The sequence below is a fragment of the Dermacentor silvarum genome, chromosome 11, assembly GCF_013339745.2.
Source record: "Dermacentor silvarum isolate Dsil-2018 chromosome 11, BIME_Dsil_1.4, whole genome shotgun sequence".
In the NCBI taxonomy this organism is placed as follows: domain Eukaryota; kingdom Metazoa; phylum Arthropoda; class Arachnida; order Ixodida; family Ixodidae; genus Dermacentor; species Dermacentor silvarum.
In genome coordinates, this window is record NC_051164.1 from 102,192,136 (window position 1) to 102,209,815 (window position 17,680).

Here is a 17,680-nt window from a genome sequence, read left to right on the forward strand (position 1 = left end):
AGTTCATGTACACGAAGCTCTAAACGCCATCTTGGGAACATGTAAAGTTGAGGATATCTCAATCACTCACAACGTACACTATTGTGCACCAGATTTAATTGTTATGTCCAGTTGTTGGAAGTAAAAAGAAATGTTGCAAAAACCGTCAAAGACGAATACCAAAGTAAGCGAATAGCTTATGCGGACCGCAGAAGGTATACATACGGACACGCAAGTAATGCTTCCGCAGTATACTGCCGACTTCGATAACGGTGTTTGATGATGGCGGCGGAAGTTGTCGTCGACATGTTTTTGTAGACGGTATGACAGCGTAAAAAGGCCACCGTCGCAACGGCGACGACAGTGGGGATGATAATGACTCGACGGCACTGGCATGACGACAAAGGAACGACACCAGCTGACGACGATGGCATCACAACGGCTGCGCGCCTGCTTTTCCATGTCCGCTCGTTTACACTACTGGGGGCCAGATATTCCTTCGACCATTCGCTGTAAAATCAAGCAAATAATTCGCACTGTGGAAGTCAGACTAAGCGAAGCTGTCGAGAACTGCAAGACGAAAACGCCCATCTCGACAAGAAATACGCAGCACACTTGGCGAAGAACGCTTGCCGCAACCGCAAGCCTTGGGGAAGGAGAAAGGCGATACAACGCCACCACCAACCACAGCATCTAAACTTTCAGGTGCCGCTAAACTTGCCGCTAAACTTTCAGGTAAACTTGCCGCTAAACTTGCCGCTAAACTTTCAGGTGCCGCTAAACTTGCCGCTAAACTTTCAGGTGCCGCTAAACTTGCCGCTAAACTTGCCGCTAAACTTGCCGCTAAACTTGCCGCTAAACTTGCCGCTAAACTTGCCGCTAAACTTGCCGCTAAACTTGCCGCTAAACTTGCCGCTAAACTTGCCGCTAAACTTGCCGCTAAACTTGCCGCTAAACTTGCCGCTAAACTTGCCGCTAAACTTGCCGCTAAACTTGCCGCTAAACTTGCCGCTAAACTTGCCGCTAAACTTGCCGCTAAACTTGCCGCTAAACTTGCCGCTAAACTTGCCGCTAAACTTGCCGCTAAACTTGCCGCTAAACTTGCCGCTAAACTTGCCGCTAAACTTGCCGCTAAACTTGCCGCTAAACTTGCCGCTAAACTTGCCCCTAAACTTGCCGCTAAACTTGCAACTGCCCTAAACTTGCCGCTAAACTTGCCCCTAAACTTGCCGCTAAACTTGCCCCTAAACTTGCCCCTAAACTTGCCCCTAAACTTGCCCCTAAACTTGCCCCTAAACTTGCCCCTAAACTTGCCCCTAAACTTGCCCCTAAACTTGCCCCTAAACTTGCCCCTAAACTTGCCCCTAAACTTGCCCCTAAACTTGCCCCTAAACTTGCCCCTAAACTTGCCCCTAAACTTTCAGGCGCCCCTAAACTTTCAGGCGCCCCTAAATTTCAGGCGCCCCTAAATTTCAGGCGCCCCTAAATTTCAGGTCTCTAAATTTTCAAGCACCCCTAAACTTCCAGGTGCACCTAAATTTCAGGCCTCTAAATTATCAGGCACCCCTAAACTTTCAGGTTCCCCTAAACTTTCGGGCGCCGCTAAACTTTCAGGTGCCCCCTCTCGTGTGGCACCGCGTGCATCTCAAAGAGCAATACTCCTGCTCAAAATCAAGTTGCACTGAAGCCCGGAACTACATTTTATTGCGTGCAATGGCACCGCCACGCGTTCTCCTCGTGCACTGCATAGCACGCAATAAAATGTAGTTCCGTGCTTCGGTGCAAGGAAGTTGCTTTGGCGTTGGTTATATGCAAATGCATGTGTTAATTTAGTATGTTCAAACACTACTTAAATGTTCGAATAGTTTCTAACGAACTAAAGAGCACTTGTAGTACGTACCTTTTATGCAGAAAAGTGACACAGCCATGATGGCAGCCATTACGAATCTTGCCGATCGCACCAACCACGTTATAATATCCGCGGCAAATTTTGTTTCCGACTTTGGAGTGAAATTCTTTACTAGGAATGACACGGTCAATTAATAACTGGAGGTAATTAGACTAGAAAGACGCCAATGCAAGGATTTGTGTGCCGCGACGCGATGCGCAGTACTGTATTGGTGTTGCACTGGGGTTGTCACTATGCATTGGTTCCGACTCCGACGCCGATCATGTAAAAAAAAAAAAAGATAGAACTATTTGATTTTTTTAACCAAACTAGGTTACTGCAGAAGCAAGAAAATACTCACATGTATGTTCGCAATTATATGTAATTCCATTGCGTATATTTCACCCGTAATAGATAAGTATATTTTGAGAGCACGGACCAGAAGCGCAGGAATTGAGTCGGAGAAATAGGGATCCTTCATACGCAGAAGTCGGCGAAAAGTTTTCTGTGCTGCGGTGGCATTGCAAAAATGGGCAACTTGCATTAGTGCGTAAAAATTTCTGAATAAACATCACATAAAAAAATGTCAGCCCTTTCACTGGGGTGGAGATTATGACTTAAGCTGTGATGGTGTAATTGGTTATTTGAACTATTAAAGAATCAGAAATATATATGACCCGGTGGTTTTCATTAATTAAGTGACTACGGGGACCATGGCCTTATGGTCGCTACGGTACACCACAATAGGGTGTACGGCAAAGTTTGGCACGTTCTTCATAAACACGTTCGATGCGAACGCGACCGCACACAACCTCTGTCAAAACGCTGGCGTGAGCAAGCGCACCAGAAGCAGCGAGCGAAGGTTCATGCGGTCTATCGCTTCAACGGAAACTGAGTGGCGAAAGCACAGCGCATACAAAAGGTAGGAGCCGTGTTGCAGATCGCTTTCAAGATACGGTGCGCGCGACCGCCCGTCGCCGCGCAAATAAAAGTACGCAGGTAATTGCTCGCAGAGCAAAAGCCGCACTACCTCCCTCCCGCGCTGCCTTCCCGCTTTCCTACTTTCACGCGGGTGATTGATTCGCCAGTTTCCCTTGCACCCGGTCGCAAGATATGCAGCTAAACGTCACCTCCCCTTCCTCCCTCCCTCCTGTCTCCCCCCCCCCGGCCTTTCGCGCGACGGAAGAAGTCGCGTTTGCTCTCCGCTGTGCGTTCGCTCCCGTGAAAGCGCGCGTCCCTCGCGCGCTTTCACTCGCACCTACAGCAAACGAACAATGAGTTTTGTTTTTTCTACACGTGGACACGATCATCGGAGAATGAGTCAACAGCTTTGCTGTGAAAAAGCTGTTTCCGGTGACCAAGCTGCGTCCCCCTTTTACAATTAAAGGTACCTAATTTTAGGGCATGCATTAGAAAAATTTATAAGGGCGTTCTATGCCGCTTGTCGATGCTTACGTCCATGACGTAATGATTAGAGGTCCAGCGGTCCAGCTTAAAGGTCCAGTGTTTGATTCTTGCCGTCCGACAATTTTAATAACGTTCATTTTTTTTTTTGATGACACAGCACTTTGTGGAAAATTACGAGTTTACAAAGTCACAAAGCCGTTTGAAGCCAGAAAGACGAAGTTTAGTTAAATACATGTATTGCCGATCATTTTTTCAACGCTGGCGGAACCGCTCGGCTTGCAGCTCCCGCAGACAGTCTAACGCCAAAGTTCCCTATTCCCTCTATAGTAATTACGGTATGAAACTCGATGTCGCCCGCGACGCGCTGTAAGTTTGCGCCCTCTATAGTTCGGCGCGTTGAACCAACGGTTGAACGTGGCCCCTAGCAATGCGACGATCAGATCATAGAGAAAGGAATTCAACAAGAGCGGACACTCCCATAGAGCCCAGAAGCCGAATTGACGGCAGCGCGCCAAGCGGTCGGCATCTATCACTTCCGTTTTCGGGCGCACGCATTTTGAACGCTAGCTAGCACGCCGGCTGCGTTTTTTTCTTTTTTTGCCCGACCACGTACGGTCTTCGTGCAGAATATGTTTATTATTTTGTAAAAATGATTGCGAACGATATTGTGAAGTCCCATCGAACCTGTGCCACGTGCAATTTGACAAGGTAGACGCAAGACTCCTTGTGGAATGAGGAAACACTTATTTTGCTCTATATAAAAGCTCGTTCCGCGCTTTTTGTGCGTTCATCCAACGTTGTGACCCCAGGTAAGCAGTAGTTCCCGTATGAAGCTCCACCGGACGGCATCAGCTGAAAAAAAAAAAGTAAATTACAAACATGTTACATTTACAAGCATGTGGCAGCATGTGTCATTTGGTATTTAGATATAGGAATACTGCGTGTAGAGGCGAAACGTGCGAAAGCGCTGAATGGGAGGCAGTGCAAACAAAAGCAATTCGCTTTTACATACATAGGGTAGAAAATACCCGACTCATTCCAAACAATACCATAAAATATGAAAACATCTCATTTCCAAGCATTCTCCAATTTCCTGCACTTTAGCAGCAGAAATAAACGGGCGACTTCGCGTTTCCAAAACGTGGCCTCGGGCGACCGATGGTACGCTATACATACACAGAGACGGACGCAACAGAGGCTCCCAGCGGGACCATGCTAGATGTTCGCAGAATGCCTTCTACTTGCACTCAAGACGAATGCGTGGGTGCAAAGCCTGTTTTCTGTCCTTTAGAAGACGGAATTTTCAAATTAAAACTTTCTGATATGGTCCTCGGCGTTATCTTTTGCGCGTTCTGCCGGCGCCAGCAACACACTCCGATGTTCAATTCAATTCAATTCAGCTTTATTCAACATCCCTCAGATGTTTGGAGCACGGACAAAAAGCCTAAAAAGGCTTGACTGGGTCCGTGCACCCGAGCATGGCATACAGTCCCATACACGTACACAAGAAAATCAATATGCAGAAAACGCAAAAAACTTCAGAAAACTGTACAAGAATGCAAACAGTGGGCAAATATGTGCATAAATTCCATAAATATATACAAAACATTGCGAGAAATTCCCTGAATGAGAAATGGAGGAAATCGAGAAACAATTAGCGTTTCAACAAAAAGGTAAAACATTAGAGAGTTATACGCATAAGCTTCGAAGCTCGTTAAAAGAGATCATTTCTACATCTGTGCGGCATTTTCCAACTTTCCATTTTTCGGGATAGCGTGTGTAGTATGTAGGGGAATTTTTTGTCAACCTCGCCAGTGATTTCGGAAGGTGATTTTTCTTATTTGTTTCCAGCTTATGTTGCCGAAGTAGTCTGAAATTGTACATACATTGTACGTTAACAATCTTAAACTTTTTGAACATGTCCTCTGTGTGACTTAAGTAAGGAGCTTTAAAAACTAGGCGTATTGCACGCTTCTGAAGTGAAAGAAGTTTCTTTATATTTTCTTTTGTTGTTCCCCAAACTAGTGCACCGTAGTTTAGCGTGGAAGAAAATAGAGCATTGTACAGAATATTATTAACCGAAAGAGGGAACGTAGCACAATGTCGACGCATAAGACCAATTACTTTGGACAGCTTTTTTGACAGGTAATTAAAGTGAGCATCCCAGGACAAATTATTTGAAAAAATTACGCCGAGCGTTTTAAAACTTTCTACAACTTCTATTTCGAAATTGTTTAGCAATAGTCGGGGGAGTTCGCAGAATTTGTTTCGTGGGTGAAACAAAACGGCCTTAGTTTTATTAATGTTTAGCTTTAATTCATCATTTGTAGCCCATAAGTGAATGCGACGAAGTATTTCGTTTGCGCGAGAAGACAGGCACGCGACATCCGAGCCGGCAAAAAATAGGCTAGTATCGTCAGCGTATAATATATGCTTGGCCGTATGATCAATGTTAACAATATCGTTAATGTAAAGAACAAAGAGAAAAGGACCCAAAATGCTTCCCTGTGGAACACCTAAATTAACTGGCTTTACTGAAGAAGGGTGACCATTAATCGTGACAAACTGCGACCAATGCTGTAGGTACGAAGAAATAAGTGACAGAGCTTTCCCTCGAATGCCATAATGCTGCAATTTTTGAATGAGTATGTTGTGATTAATATGATCGAATGCTTTTGTGAAATCTAGAAAGACGCCAAGGACCAAGCTCTGAGTTTCAAACATTTCAAGTATTTCAAGCTCGGTAGATTTATCTTTTCTGAAGCCGTATTGCGAGTCAGTTATTATATTGTAGCGATCAGTAAATGAAATTAAACGCGTTAAAATTTTTTCAAGACCTTTTGAAAATACTGGCAAAATGGAGATTGGACGATAGTTTGTAAGGTCGTTCTTATCACCTTTTTTGTAAATTGCTGTAATTTTTGCGCATTGTATTTTACGAGGAAAGACTGCACATAAAAGGCAGTTGTTAATTATATGCGTTAAGCAATGTGCGATCAAATCAATAACGAATTTTACCGGCTTTATCTGCAGATCCATCATATCTGTGGCCGTGCTGTTTTTAAAACTAGTGTAGGTTGTAATAAATTCCGATTCAGACACTGGCCGCAGAAAAATTGTATGCTCGCAACGCGGTTGCATGTAAGACAGGCTATCGCCTCCAGACGATAATGGGAGATTAGAAAGAAACGAATCATTAAATGCATTTGCTAGTTCTACTCCAGAAATTTCCACGTTGTCTTTCGATATCCTTGTGATAGGTTCACTACGTCTGCCAAATATCGCATTTAATTTGCGCCACATGTCCCCAGAACGTTGACTCGAAGAAATTAAGCGGTTATAATTATATCTGTTTTTAGCAGCACGAAGTTCTTTAGTCACGTGATTTCTATGTTTTTTGAAGGCACTAAGCGCACCAGGACATCTAGTTTGAATGAATGTTTTGTACAGCTGTTCCCGTTTTCTTATTAGATGTAAAAGGTCAGTCGTTATCCATGGCTTACGAGCTTTCTTCGGTCGGTTAAATGTTTTTTGTGGAAAGCATGAATTGTAGACAGCTGTAAACTTTTCTAAGAATCTGTCGTAAGCGATTTCCGGATCAAATTCACTCAGTACATCATCCCAGTTTATACGTGAGATAGATTAACGAAAAGTGGTTAATGTTAAAGGGTTAATTGATCTGTAAGAAACCTGTCCTACTGGTGTAGAGTGATCAATAATTTTAGAAGACTCATTTACAGAAACAAATATTGGAAGATGGTCGCTGAGGCAGTAGTTAATGACACCAGAGTGCACGCGGTGCAAATCAACATTTGTAATGAAGAGATCGAGCAGCGTTTCTGTGGTTGTTGCCAGCCTCGTTGGAGAAGTTATTACATTTTGGCAATTGTGTATGTCTAAGAGAGACTCAAAGGCAGCTTTATTAGGATTATCTGCAAGTAAATTAATATTAAAGTCGCCGCCTAAAATTATATGATATGTATGATAATTTACAAATTCAAGGAGTGCATCTAAAAAGCTAAAAAAGCAGGAAATGTCACCGCGAGGTGGGCGACAGCAGACACAAAATAAAGATTTCCGTGATTTCATAGCAAGTGTTTCATAATCAGGAGTAGAACAACAAAATTCAGAAAGTAATTCGCACTGCACTTCCTTTGAGGCTAGAATAGACACGCCTCCGCCGCGCTTCTCATAGCTGTTTACAAAGTAAGACTTATGTCCTTGCATTTCAAACACATCCTCTTCGCAAGTAAACCACGTTTCCGTAAACATCACAATGTCAAACACGATTTTAACTTCGCCAAAGAAACATTCAATGTCATCGTACTTATTGCGACCGGATCTCAAATTAAAATGGACACAGTTACAGCATTGCTGAAATTCAGTTGCTGTTAGGTCACTTAGCTGCATCATTTTTGCAACTTCATTTGTCGACGAAGCCATCACGGACGAGAAAAACAACACTTTTGCTCTAGTACTGGCTCGATAAAAACACAGATTGACCAGGATGCCTTAGCCACTATTACCGCGCATGAACGACCGCGCCATGTCTGCCAATTCATGAAAAAGATTATCAGCACGCTCGTCACCAAAATGATAGCTGACATCACAATATATCTGACTTCATCATGCAATGGCCATCCCATTTCAATGATTGTACTCAATATCGACAGCATTGCAGCTTGCTAAACTGTCCTCGAGTATGAATGCATCCACGATAACAGTCGTTGCCAAGAACAGAATCCTTGTTCGTTATAGCATGTTTCTACAAAGTATAATAAAAGAATAATATGAGGTTTACACCTCGTTTTGCGGATTCGCGTTAGATTTAGTACTATCCGATTGGTTTCAACACCTTCTGTTATAATATGGCTTTTCTTACTAATGGGCCGCCGTAATCCGCTGTCTTCGTATTGCTCCATTTCGGATTGTACTCGATAAGTATGCAGAGCTGTTCATTGGATCTTGTCCAGATCGTGCTCCTGCCTTATGGCAAGTGTCTCAGAGCCATCCGATTTTTTTTAGCAAAGATCTTCCCATAACGGCACCATACGTATTTACACCCGCTTTCCCGCTTTTTAGTCACAGCCATTCCGAGAAGACGTTTCAGTGTTGGACATAAGTGCTCATTCACATAGACAGGCGACGCTGATTTATTGCCAAAGTCGATGTTCTTAAGGCGCAGCTTTCTCGCCTTCTCAAGCAAGGCATCCCGTTTCTGTCGTCGCATGAACTGTACAATAATACAGCCTGGCTAGTTTCTAGCATGAACACGGTGACAAGACTCAATGTCGTCTGGTTCAACGCTCACCCCTGAAAGCTGTCCAAGTTTGCAAACAACAGCAGTTACGTCGTTACCCCCCCTTTCCTCGATTCCTTTAATTTCAGTGTTTTTGTTCCGAGAATATTGCTCGGAGTGTTGTAAACGAGACTCTGCATCTGCAAGGCGTTTCTTGATTCCATCGAGTTCAGCGCGTAGCTGACTATTTTCATCCTTCAGCTCAGCAGTTTCCGCCTTCATGGCGTCGAAATTCTGTTGAATGTCTTCAAAGACAGCGTTCATATGATCCATACTGTGAACATCACCACGAAGTTCAGTTCGCAGTGCTTTCATTTGTGCGCGGAACTCCCTTTCTACAGCCTCACGGACTGTTTTTAGCTCCAGCCGTAGTTCATCCCTTAAGTCATTGATTAACTTCTGCATGACTCAAGACAGTATCAGCAAGCAAACACACACAAAAAGGTGCAAAAAAAAAATAAACTAAGGCAGCGGTGACAGCTACTACGTAGTAAGAATAACGAGGGCCAAAAATGGCACCAGCGCACAAAAAACTAACCTGTAAAATAGGCAATGCTGATGTGTCAGATGCTTTGATCGCTTTGCTGCCCCTGCTGCCAAAGAAGTACACGCCCGCTGAATAGCTCCTTTTAAGCAGTCCGGTGATGCTGACAGCGCCAAAGGCAGCAGTGTCCAGGCACGCAGGTGAGCCACACGTGTCCAGAGGCTGGCAGTGCGCAGAAGTGGGCGACGTTCCTGTGCGCTGAGATGAATCAGCGTAACCGAGAGCAGCAGTCAAATTTCCCGGACTGTCTCCTCAATTCTTGAAGTATCCTGCTTGCTGAAGATTGTAGCGGGAACCAACTGTAAAATAGGCAATGCAGATGTGTGAGATGCTTTGATCGCTTTGCTGCCACTGCTGCCATCACTCTTGGCAACCGCCCATCGCATTTTCCACAGGCGTGAGTACAGAAAGAAGGTATATGTTGTTGCGGGGCCACAAACAACGTCACAAACTTGTCCCTCTATTCATTACACGCGAAACTGTCACCACGGCCGAGCTGCTTATCGCTAACTGCGTCATAGCGCGCTGCGCGGCCAGTGTGCCTCAACAGAACCCAAATAAGTTACAATAATCCCATAGGAAGCGTCGGAAACATGTCCCAACACGATTCATTCAATCAAATGAACTGCGCCAGGACGGCCGAGCGGTTTTTCGCTAACTGCGTCTTGAGTCTCGGTCCCGTGCCGTAAGCCTAATTGAGTCGTAGACTGTGAAACAAAATTTCTCACCTTGCCGTAGTCCAATAGTGCAGTGTTGTCTTGTCCCAGTGCAGAAGGAACGCAAGAATACGCCGGGAGCCCAAGAAACCAGGCTATACATTACAGACGGGTCGCCGCGGGCGAGCGCTCAAACGCGTGCGCAGCCGCCCTCACTCGCCTCAGGGACATGCGTCTGGCGGATGACGCATGTATCTGGCGCGTCATTGACCTGTCGCTAGATAATGCAAGAAAAACAAGTCGCAAAGTTCAAGTTCATATATACGCAAAACATTTTAGTTTTCGCGGCAAAGAATTTAAAAAAATAAATTAATGTCTGTTAACATAATCTCACTTTTTTTTTTTTTTTTTTTTTACATACTCGCGGCAGCTAACGTTCGGCATCAGTACTATAGCGTGACGTTTGGTGACGTGTTTCCTGTTGCCAGTTTTTGCCGTGTGTCCCCTCCTTGTTGAATTTCTTTCTCTATTCTCCTCCTCCTACTATAATCAGATGTCGCCGCAGCGCATGCGCACAAATGCGCGGTGAGCGAGCACTTTTGCCTTTAGCGAGCGCGCGAACTCGGCGCAATCTCTCTAGTGCACCGCAACTAGGCCAGCATGCTGCCTTCCAGCCAAGATAGCACACGATGCAGTCTGGTCTAGCGGCTCCGGCGGGAGATGGGACAAGCTCTGATCCCGCGCTGGCCACGCCAACACCTGCCAATCGCCGCCAGTCAAGCTGGCTGCGCGGTGACGTACGGTACACTGTAGCGCGTCTATAGTATATTTGCGGCGGCGTGACGTAACTGCATCGAGCGCTTGCATTACGCCCGAGTGTATCCGGGCCTAAGGACGGTGTTGTCCAGCCTACTTGCTCAGGTAATGCCGGCTTCGCCACCATTTTTTTACAATTTCCGGCTGTTCTGCGCCTCTCGCTGTGTGGTGACCGTGTTTCTTCCTCCTTACCGTTTGCTGCAACTCGTGCAACTTTGCGAATAACTTTCAGAATGGCATCTGTGATTTACCGACACGGACAGCATCAGCCGGGCCAAGTTCCGCTTACCAGCGGACAAGGTAAGCGAGATAGTTCTTGCAATTGCTATGAATAAGCGTTCAAGTCTGCGACAGCTAGCTCCTAGTTGAGAACAAGTGGGCTTGGCGGCTTCGCCATGAAACAGTCCGCTAAACCGCTGAACTTCAACGTGCTGGCGCTTGCCGTCACAGTTATTTATTTATTTATTTATTTATTTATTTATTTATTTATTTATTTATTTATTTATTATTTATTATTTATTTATTTATTTATTTATTTATTATTATTTATTTATTATTATTTATTTATTATTATTTATTTATTTATTTATTATTTATTTATTTATTTATTATTTATTATTATTTATTTATTTATTTATTTATTTATTTATTTATTTAGATACTTCCAACGATCGAGGGCGTTACAGGAAAGAGTGGCAAATGACAAATGATTTCACAGTAAAAAAATAAAAAATTCCAGTTACAGCAAGTAAAGAAAACATATAAACACAAGGCTTCATTTATGGCAGTCTTGAAGCTGTCGGTGTCGGCGATGGAAGCGAGAAGGTGGTTCCATTCTTTGCTAGTCTTCGGAATGAACGATTCGCTGCAGGGATTTATTTCGGCCGGATGGCACACCGACTTCTTCGCTGTGGTCTGAATGCGATGATGCATAGACGGGAGCAGAAAAAAGAACGTCTTTTAGAATGGGATTTTAAATACAGACTTTGTGGAACAAAGAAAAGCGAAAGCATTGACGGCGCAAAGACAGTTCAGGTAAGGCAAGTGTTGCTTTGATTAATGATACGCTGGCATTTTGGGAATTATTTCATAGAATGAAATGAGCTGCGCTATTCTGGACGGATTCGGCAATTGCTAAAAGCGTAATGTTCTTTGGGTCCTGTAGAGCTCGCGTATTCTAATTTAGGGCGAAGAAGTGTTTTATATAGACGTAGTTTTATTGATGAAGGTGATCGGGAAAGATTACGTCGTAAGTAACCCAGCATGTGGTTACCGTTGTTAGTAACATAGTCAACATGTATGCGCCAAGAAAGATCGCAACTGATGTGGATGCCGAGGTATTTATAAGAGGTCCCATGATATAGTAGGATAGTGTCAAGAAAATACGTTCTGCTAGCAGTGTGGCGCCCTCAATTTATTCGCGTGCTTTTACGCTTGTTTAGCCGCATCATCCATTTATTGCACCCTGAGGACAAGTGGTTAAGATCTTGTAGTTTCTGCTGATCAGAGGGTTGGGCTATTTTTCTTTTTAGAGGACGCAATTTTCGGCAAAAAGTTTTATTTATGAAACCGTGATACGGGTCAGGGAGGTTGTTAATGTAAATGAGAAAGAGGTTTTGGCCCGTAAAACCCTAGAATTTGACTAATTTGACACACGTAATGGAGTTGTGGAGTAGTGGTAGAGCACCTGCTTCAGAGCCGTAGTGTTCTTGGTTCGAAACTGTGTGAATTTGTGAAAACTTTTCTACATTGATTTCCGAAGCTTGTAGCGCGACGTTACAAGCAGCCGTAATGTTACAAGAAACTGTGATGTTACCACGGATACCCGTATAAACCGAGCTCTTAACGGCTTAGTTATATACATAGTCACACAGAAGCACAATTACAGCCACGCGCGGGACATACTCAAATAAACTCATAGCATTATTCAATGTCGTGATAGCTCGCAGCTCCTTGTCAGGGAGAGCGACAGAGGATGTACTAATGCAAGCATCCTTTAAGCCTAATTTTTTCCCCGCTTCGATTATCTCGCGTATGACACAATCTGTGTTTTGCGATAATGCTACACTCTGTGATTATTGGGCTTCATCCACACGCGCATGGCTGTTCTGCTTACGAGATGTGCTCGTAGATCTGTGTTCATATAGCGATGCTTTCTGAAAGGAAATCAAATTCTTGGAATTTCAGCACTCTGTTCGGCCTTTTGTCCCCTATGTTGTTCTTGCGATGTTAATAAAATTTACAAGCCACTAAAGAATGCCACTTTTGTCTGAATACAGTAAACTCTCGGTTGCACGAACGTCGGTTTAACGAATATTTCAGAATAACTAACTTTTAGAAAATACCCGGCGGTTTCCCTATGCATTATATGCGAAAACCTTTCAGTTAAACGAATTGCTGAATAGCGAATATAGTTCAGTTGAACGAACACCATCCAGCTGGTGACAGGTCTTTCCCCAGCTATGTGCAGTGTCACAGTGAGCTCGTTACCTGTGCTGAACTATCAGATCTGGAAATTCTTTCCACTGTTCGTCGCGAAGAAGAAGATGCAATGGCAGAGGCAGATTCAAATCCTGCAACTCTGGCTGAGGCTGCAGGATGCTTTGGAAAGTTGCAAGACTTCGTGTCTCAGCAACAAGCTGTGCCAGAGGAAGCGCACAGAAACGTAGACTCTCTGGACAACTTTGTTACTTCTTGTGCTTTAAGAGCACCAGTGCAAATTAAAATTACAGATGTTTTTCAAAATGATATAAGCAGCAACGTAACTGTCACGCTCCATAAACCATAACTCCATAAATTACATTTCACACCTATGCTGTTTCATATTCTAGTGAATATTCAGCTTAGTAAACTTTCAGTTTAGTGAAGTGTTTCCTTGGGTCCCTTGAAGTTCACTCAAGTGAGAATTCACTGTAATAGTTTCACAAAGCTCGGGCAGGCGAAGCTGCAGTTGTACGTAAATATGCTAGCCTCGTCTGATCTAGCGGACAAAATTATTTGCATGTGACTCAACTGAATGCCACTAGTTTGTCAATGGTAGTTTCGTAAAGATCATGTAAATTCTATATCGGTTTTAACCACTTCAAGCACCTAATATCATTTTACGACATTTCGATAGGTATTGTGGGATTAGAGTTGCATAAAATAACCATGCTAAAAGAACATATACTATCAACAGTTACCAGAATTACTTATTTTGTTTTGAATGCAATGAATTTAGTTCAAAATGGTTAAGAGAGTGCCTTCTCGTAACCTTTGTAGGAAACTTCGTCATCACTCCTACTCCGGAGACGCTTGAAAAATCGCGCGGCGGAAAAAAAAAACTAGAAAAGAGAACTTGAAAGAGTTCCAATATAACCCATTAGACGGCGACAGCTGTCTGAAAGCACTTGGAGAGCGGCAAATACGAAATCATCTATGGCGGGATATCGGTGGGAATAGGCGTGGCCAGGAAGGAGTTTTAATATCCGCGTGTCACGCGATCGAGTGACCTATACTGGCACGCTCATGGTACAAACAGCGCTGCAGCCGCTAACCGAACGCTGGAATTCTTAAAAAGCCATCTGTACCACGCCCCCACAACCTCAAGATACTATAGCATACCACCGCTTGTACGTCCAAACATGAATATGCTTCTTCAGTCTGGTCTTCTCATCAATGCAGTCGTCTGTCCTGAACCGAGGAGCAAGCTTCATTCCTTAATCCTATTACCCATCAGAAATCATCGCGCCATGGTATGCCATCTTCAGAAGCACAGTCCGGTTTAAGCACACATTCGTCCGCGCAACGCGCCCGCTTATAAATTCCTTTTCACAAGTTTTAATACAGCTCTCTCCATCACGTACAGTATGTCCTGGCCCCGCCAGCACGTATTTCCCTCAGCCCACGGTATCCTTTGCAGGTAACGCGATCACACAGCCACACTACTACCTTTACCGCTTCGTTCTTTGGTCGGTCATCTTGATACTGGTGCTGCCTCCACTGCCACAACGCCGAAATAATTTCTTATTCGAATATCGCCGAGTGTCTGAACGTGTATAACGCACAGTGAAGACTTTTGTCCTCATTGTGGTACCATTGTACGCATGTAATCCCCGCCTCTTATGTATTTTTAGGAAAATATCAAACCGAATTGGGTACATGCAGAAAACGCGTTTACGTTCTCTAAAATAAATAGGTGACGTCCTAAATATGGCGACCATGACCTGTTCCCGTTTCCTGCATTTTCAGTACGTAAAAGCATGACCTTCGACAATAGATTTCATTACTGCGAAGAAGCTGTCGAGAGAGAGAGAGAGAGAGAGAGCAAAGATAGGAAAGGCAGGGAGGTCAACCAGGCGAGTGCCCGGTTTGCTGCCCTACACTGGGGGTAAGGAAAAGGGGAATAGAAAAAGGAAAAGAGGGAGAGAGTGAGTACTGAGTACAGGTGGGACGATGCACAGGGACACTATATAAGTGGTCTCTTACACCGGTGCACTTCAAGTAGTGTACTATAGTGCCCGAATCGCTTTTTGTGCTAGTGACGGGTGTATCCACGGTCCGAGGTGTGGGCGATTTGGACACCACATAATAATGACCGGATAAATAAATACGTTCACAGCTGCCTGTGAGTAACGTGTTTTAAAGTTTTCATTCACCATTAATCGAATGCGTTTTTCCCGTTAGTTCAGCGCAAGCAGCTTGAACAATATACCTGAACGCAATCAATCCTAGCGCTAACTACTGTGCTGAACCTAGGTAAACCCAATGAACAATGTGCTGAAACACATTTTACCTCTTGAGCTGCAAGCTAAGTCCTTAAATTCGATAAAGAAGGGCTCCTAATGTCGGACGCTTCCAGACTATCATACTTAAATCTTCAAACACACGCAATTATCAAAACCACAGAGCGGCGGATGTTTTGGCTGGAAAGAAAAAGAAAGGAAAACAAAAAAGAAAGTGGTGTCGATTATATCAGCTGAGTCTATGCCATTTTTTTAAGCCTCTTTGATTAGTCATTCGCGATAAACGACGCTTTCTAATTGAAAACGCACATGTTTGCAGGTGGAAGCAGCTAGATGTGTTGATTGGCGATGTACCGAGTCCTGGTCTTCAGACAGGATTAAATCTACTTTCCCAGTTTCATCCGGGGCCGAATTCACTAAGCTTTTCACTCGTAAATATTCCGCACTATTGACCAGCCGCCTTCGATAATACGCCTGACCATTGAACACGCTCAGTGTTATTGTCCTCGATACAGCGTTCAGAGCCGATCGCTCGCGCTGATCCGAGACCATTGTCAGAGCCCATCGTTCTAGAATCCCGACATCATAAGCCATCGCCGCATATGGTGACCAATGCACTGCTACAGTATTTCAGGACGACAGACCTGCACAAACTGCTGCAGCCTTAATTTGCGTTCACTGTGTTGCACGTGATCTTGTCCTGTTATACAGTGCAGTGATCGTGACCATATGTTATCGTGTATGTGCTGTCTTTCTCTCTACGCTTTCTTCTTATCTTTCTACCTTCCCCCGCACCCAAGGTAAGGTAGCGAACGGGATTATATGTTCTGATTAACTTCCCTTCCTTTCTCCTTTCTCTCGTATCTCTCTCCCACAATCTCCTAAATCATGGTATATGCTAACACGAACAGATCAATCTTTGTGAACAAGGGCCGTGATTTCTGGCCAGTCGTTCATAGTGTGTAAGCGCCATTGTTAAAAGAACACCAAACTAAACTAAACCAAACCAAGCCATTTCTATTGTGACAGAAGAGCCGTGCTGCAGGGGCATGCACACACCGGCGCGTCAGATATCCCTCTACCAATATGGATATAAGCACGACGGCGCTATACGGAGCTTATTTTCTGGAAACTTGTATTGGTTATAACAGATTCGTAATGTTCTCGTTTATATAAAAAGAACGTCACTTGCTGAAGACGTTCACCACAGACAGGCGCAACCAAATTCAGTATAAGCATTGCGCCAACTCAAGCTCTTCTGTTTATTTATTCCTTACGGTATTATACGAAAATACGATATTCACTTTTTCTACCAAGCGGACTTCGTAAGAAAGCAGTTGAGTGCACCGCATTTTTTTTTTTTTTTTTTTCATAAGCGCTCTGAACAAGTAGCAAGAGATAACCGCTTTTGCACCACGTCTAAGACATACCGGGGTCTGACACATTTCTTTTGACACATTTCTATGTATATATATAAAATTTGTACGCCCAATTGCGGAGGGTTCGTGGAAATTTGTGGAGGTTCGGTACATTTCATTTAATTCCCTCGACTAACAGCAATCTGACCATAATTATCAGAAATTTTCTATATTCAGCAAACCTCTTTCCTGAGAAAAAACACAGGTTGTAACCCGGTATGTTACGACGCAACCAGGCAAGCACTGCCCATCAGGAAGCTTTAGCTTATCTGATTTTCCGGCCTATTCGAACACATGCAAAATGCAGGAATGCTCTCGTCAGACAACCACTGGACCGATTTGAATAGTTGCACTTGAGAGAATAAAATAAATACATGCAATGGTAGGAATCAACATTCTGATTTTGCACGTGTTGCGCCTTGCGAAAATTGCTGAAAATTGTCAAGTTTCAAAAAAATTCAACTACGAAGTTTACAAATCCGTAACTCTGCACAGAAAACAGATATCGCAGTTGTTTTTAACATTATTTATTAGAGCATCTTAAGCGGACAAATTTGATATTCGCGTTGAAGCACCACTCACAAGTTAGTGGTATATTTGAGAACCATGTATAATGCAGAGTTTGTTCGCTTTAGATGTGTTATTAGGGTGCACTTTACAGAATTTTGATATCGTTCGTAACTGAGGTAGCTGAAAATTTCTGCGATAAGAATACGGGCATCTGAGGAGCTTGGTTTTTCTGTTACTATCGTAAAACGTGAAGGACAATTCGTACTTTGTACTAATACTCTTCTTTTCTTTTGTTGCAATTTTCAACCACTTTTGTAAAGAAATAGTAGGCCTAAATAAAAAAGGTCGCATTCAATAGTCACTACAGACAATCCTCATCAAATTTGGCGCAGTGGATGCTGAGGAAAAGATTTCTCCGTTCCCATGTATTCCGATAATA

At 43.7% G+C, this 17,680-nt stretch overlaps 1 protein-coding gene across 1 annotated transcript in view; it reads left to right on the forward strand.

The window, feature by feature from the left end:
• The first annotated feature begins 10,422 nt into the window (after positions 1-10,422).
• Positions 10,423-17,680, forward strand: part of LOC119433990 (uncharacterized) — a 165,286-nt gene continuing 158,028 nt past the window's right edge. Inside the window, exons 1-2 of the mRNA XM_037701284.2 lie at positions 10,423-10,694; positions 10,822-10,889. The gene's annotated coding sequence lies outside the window, so the exon portion shown is untranslated. The remainder of the gene's footprint in view (positions 10,695-10,821; positions 10,890-17,680) is intronic.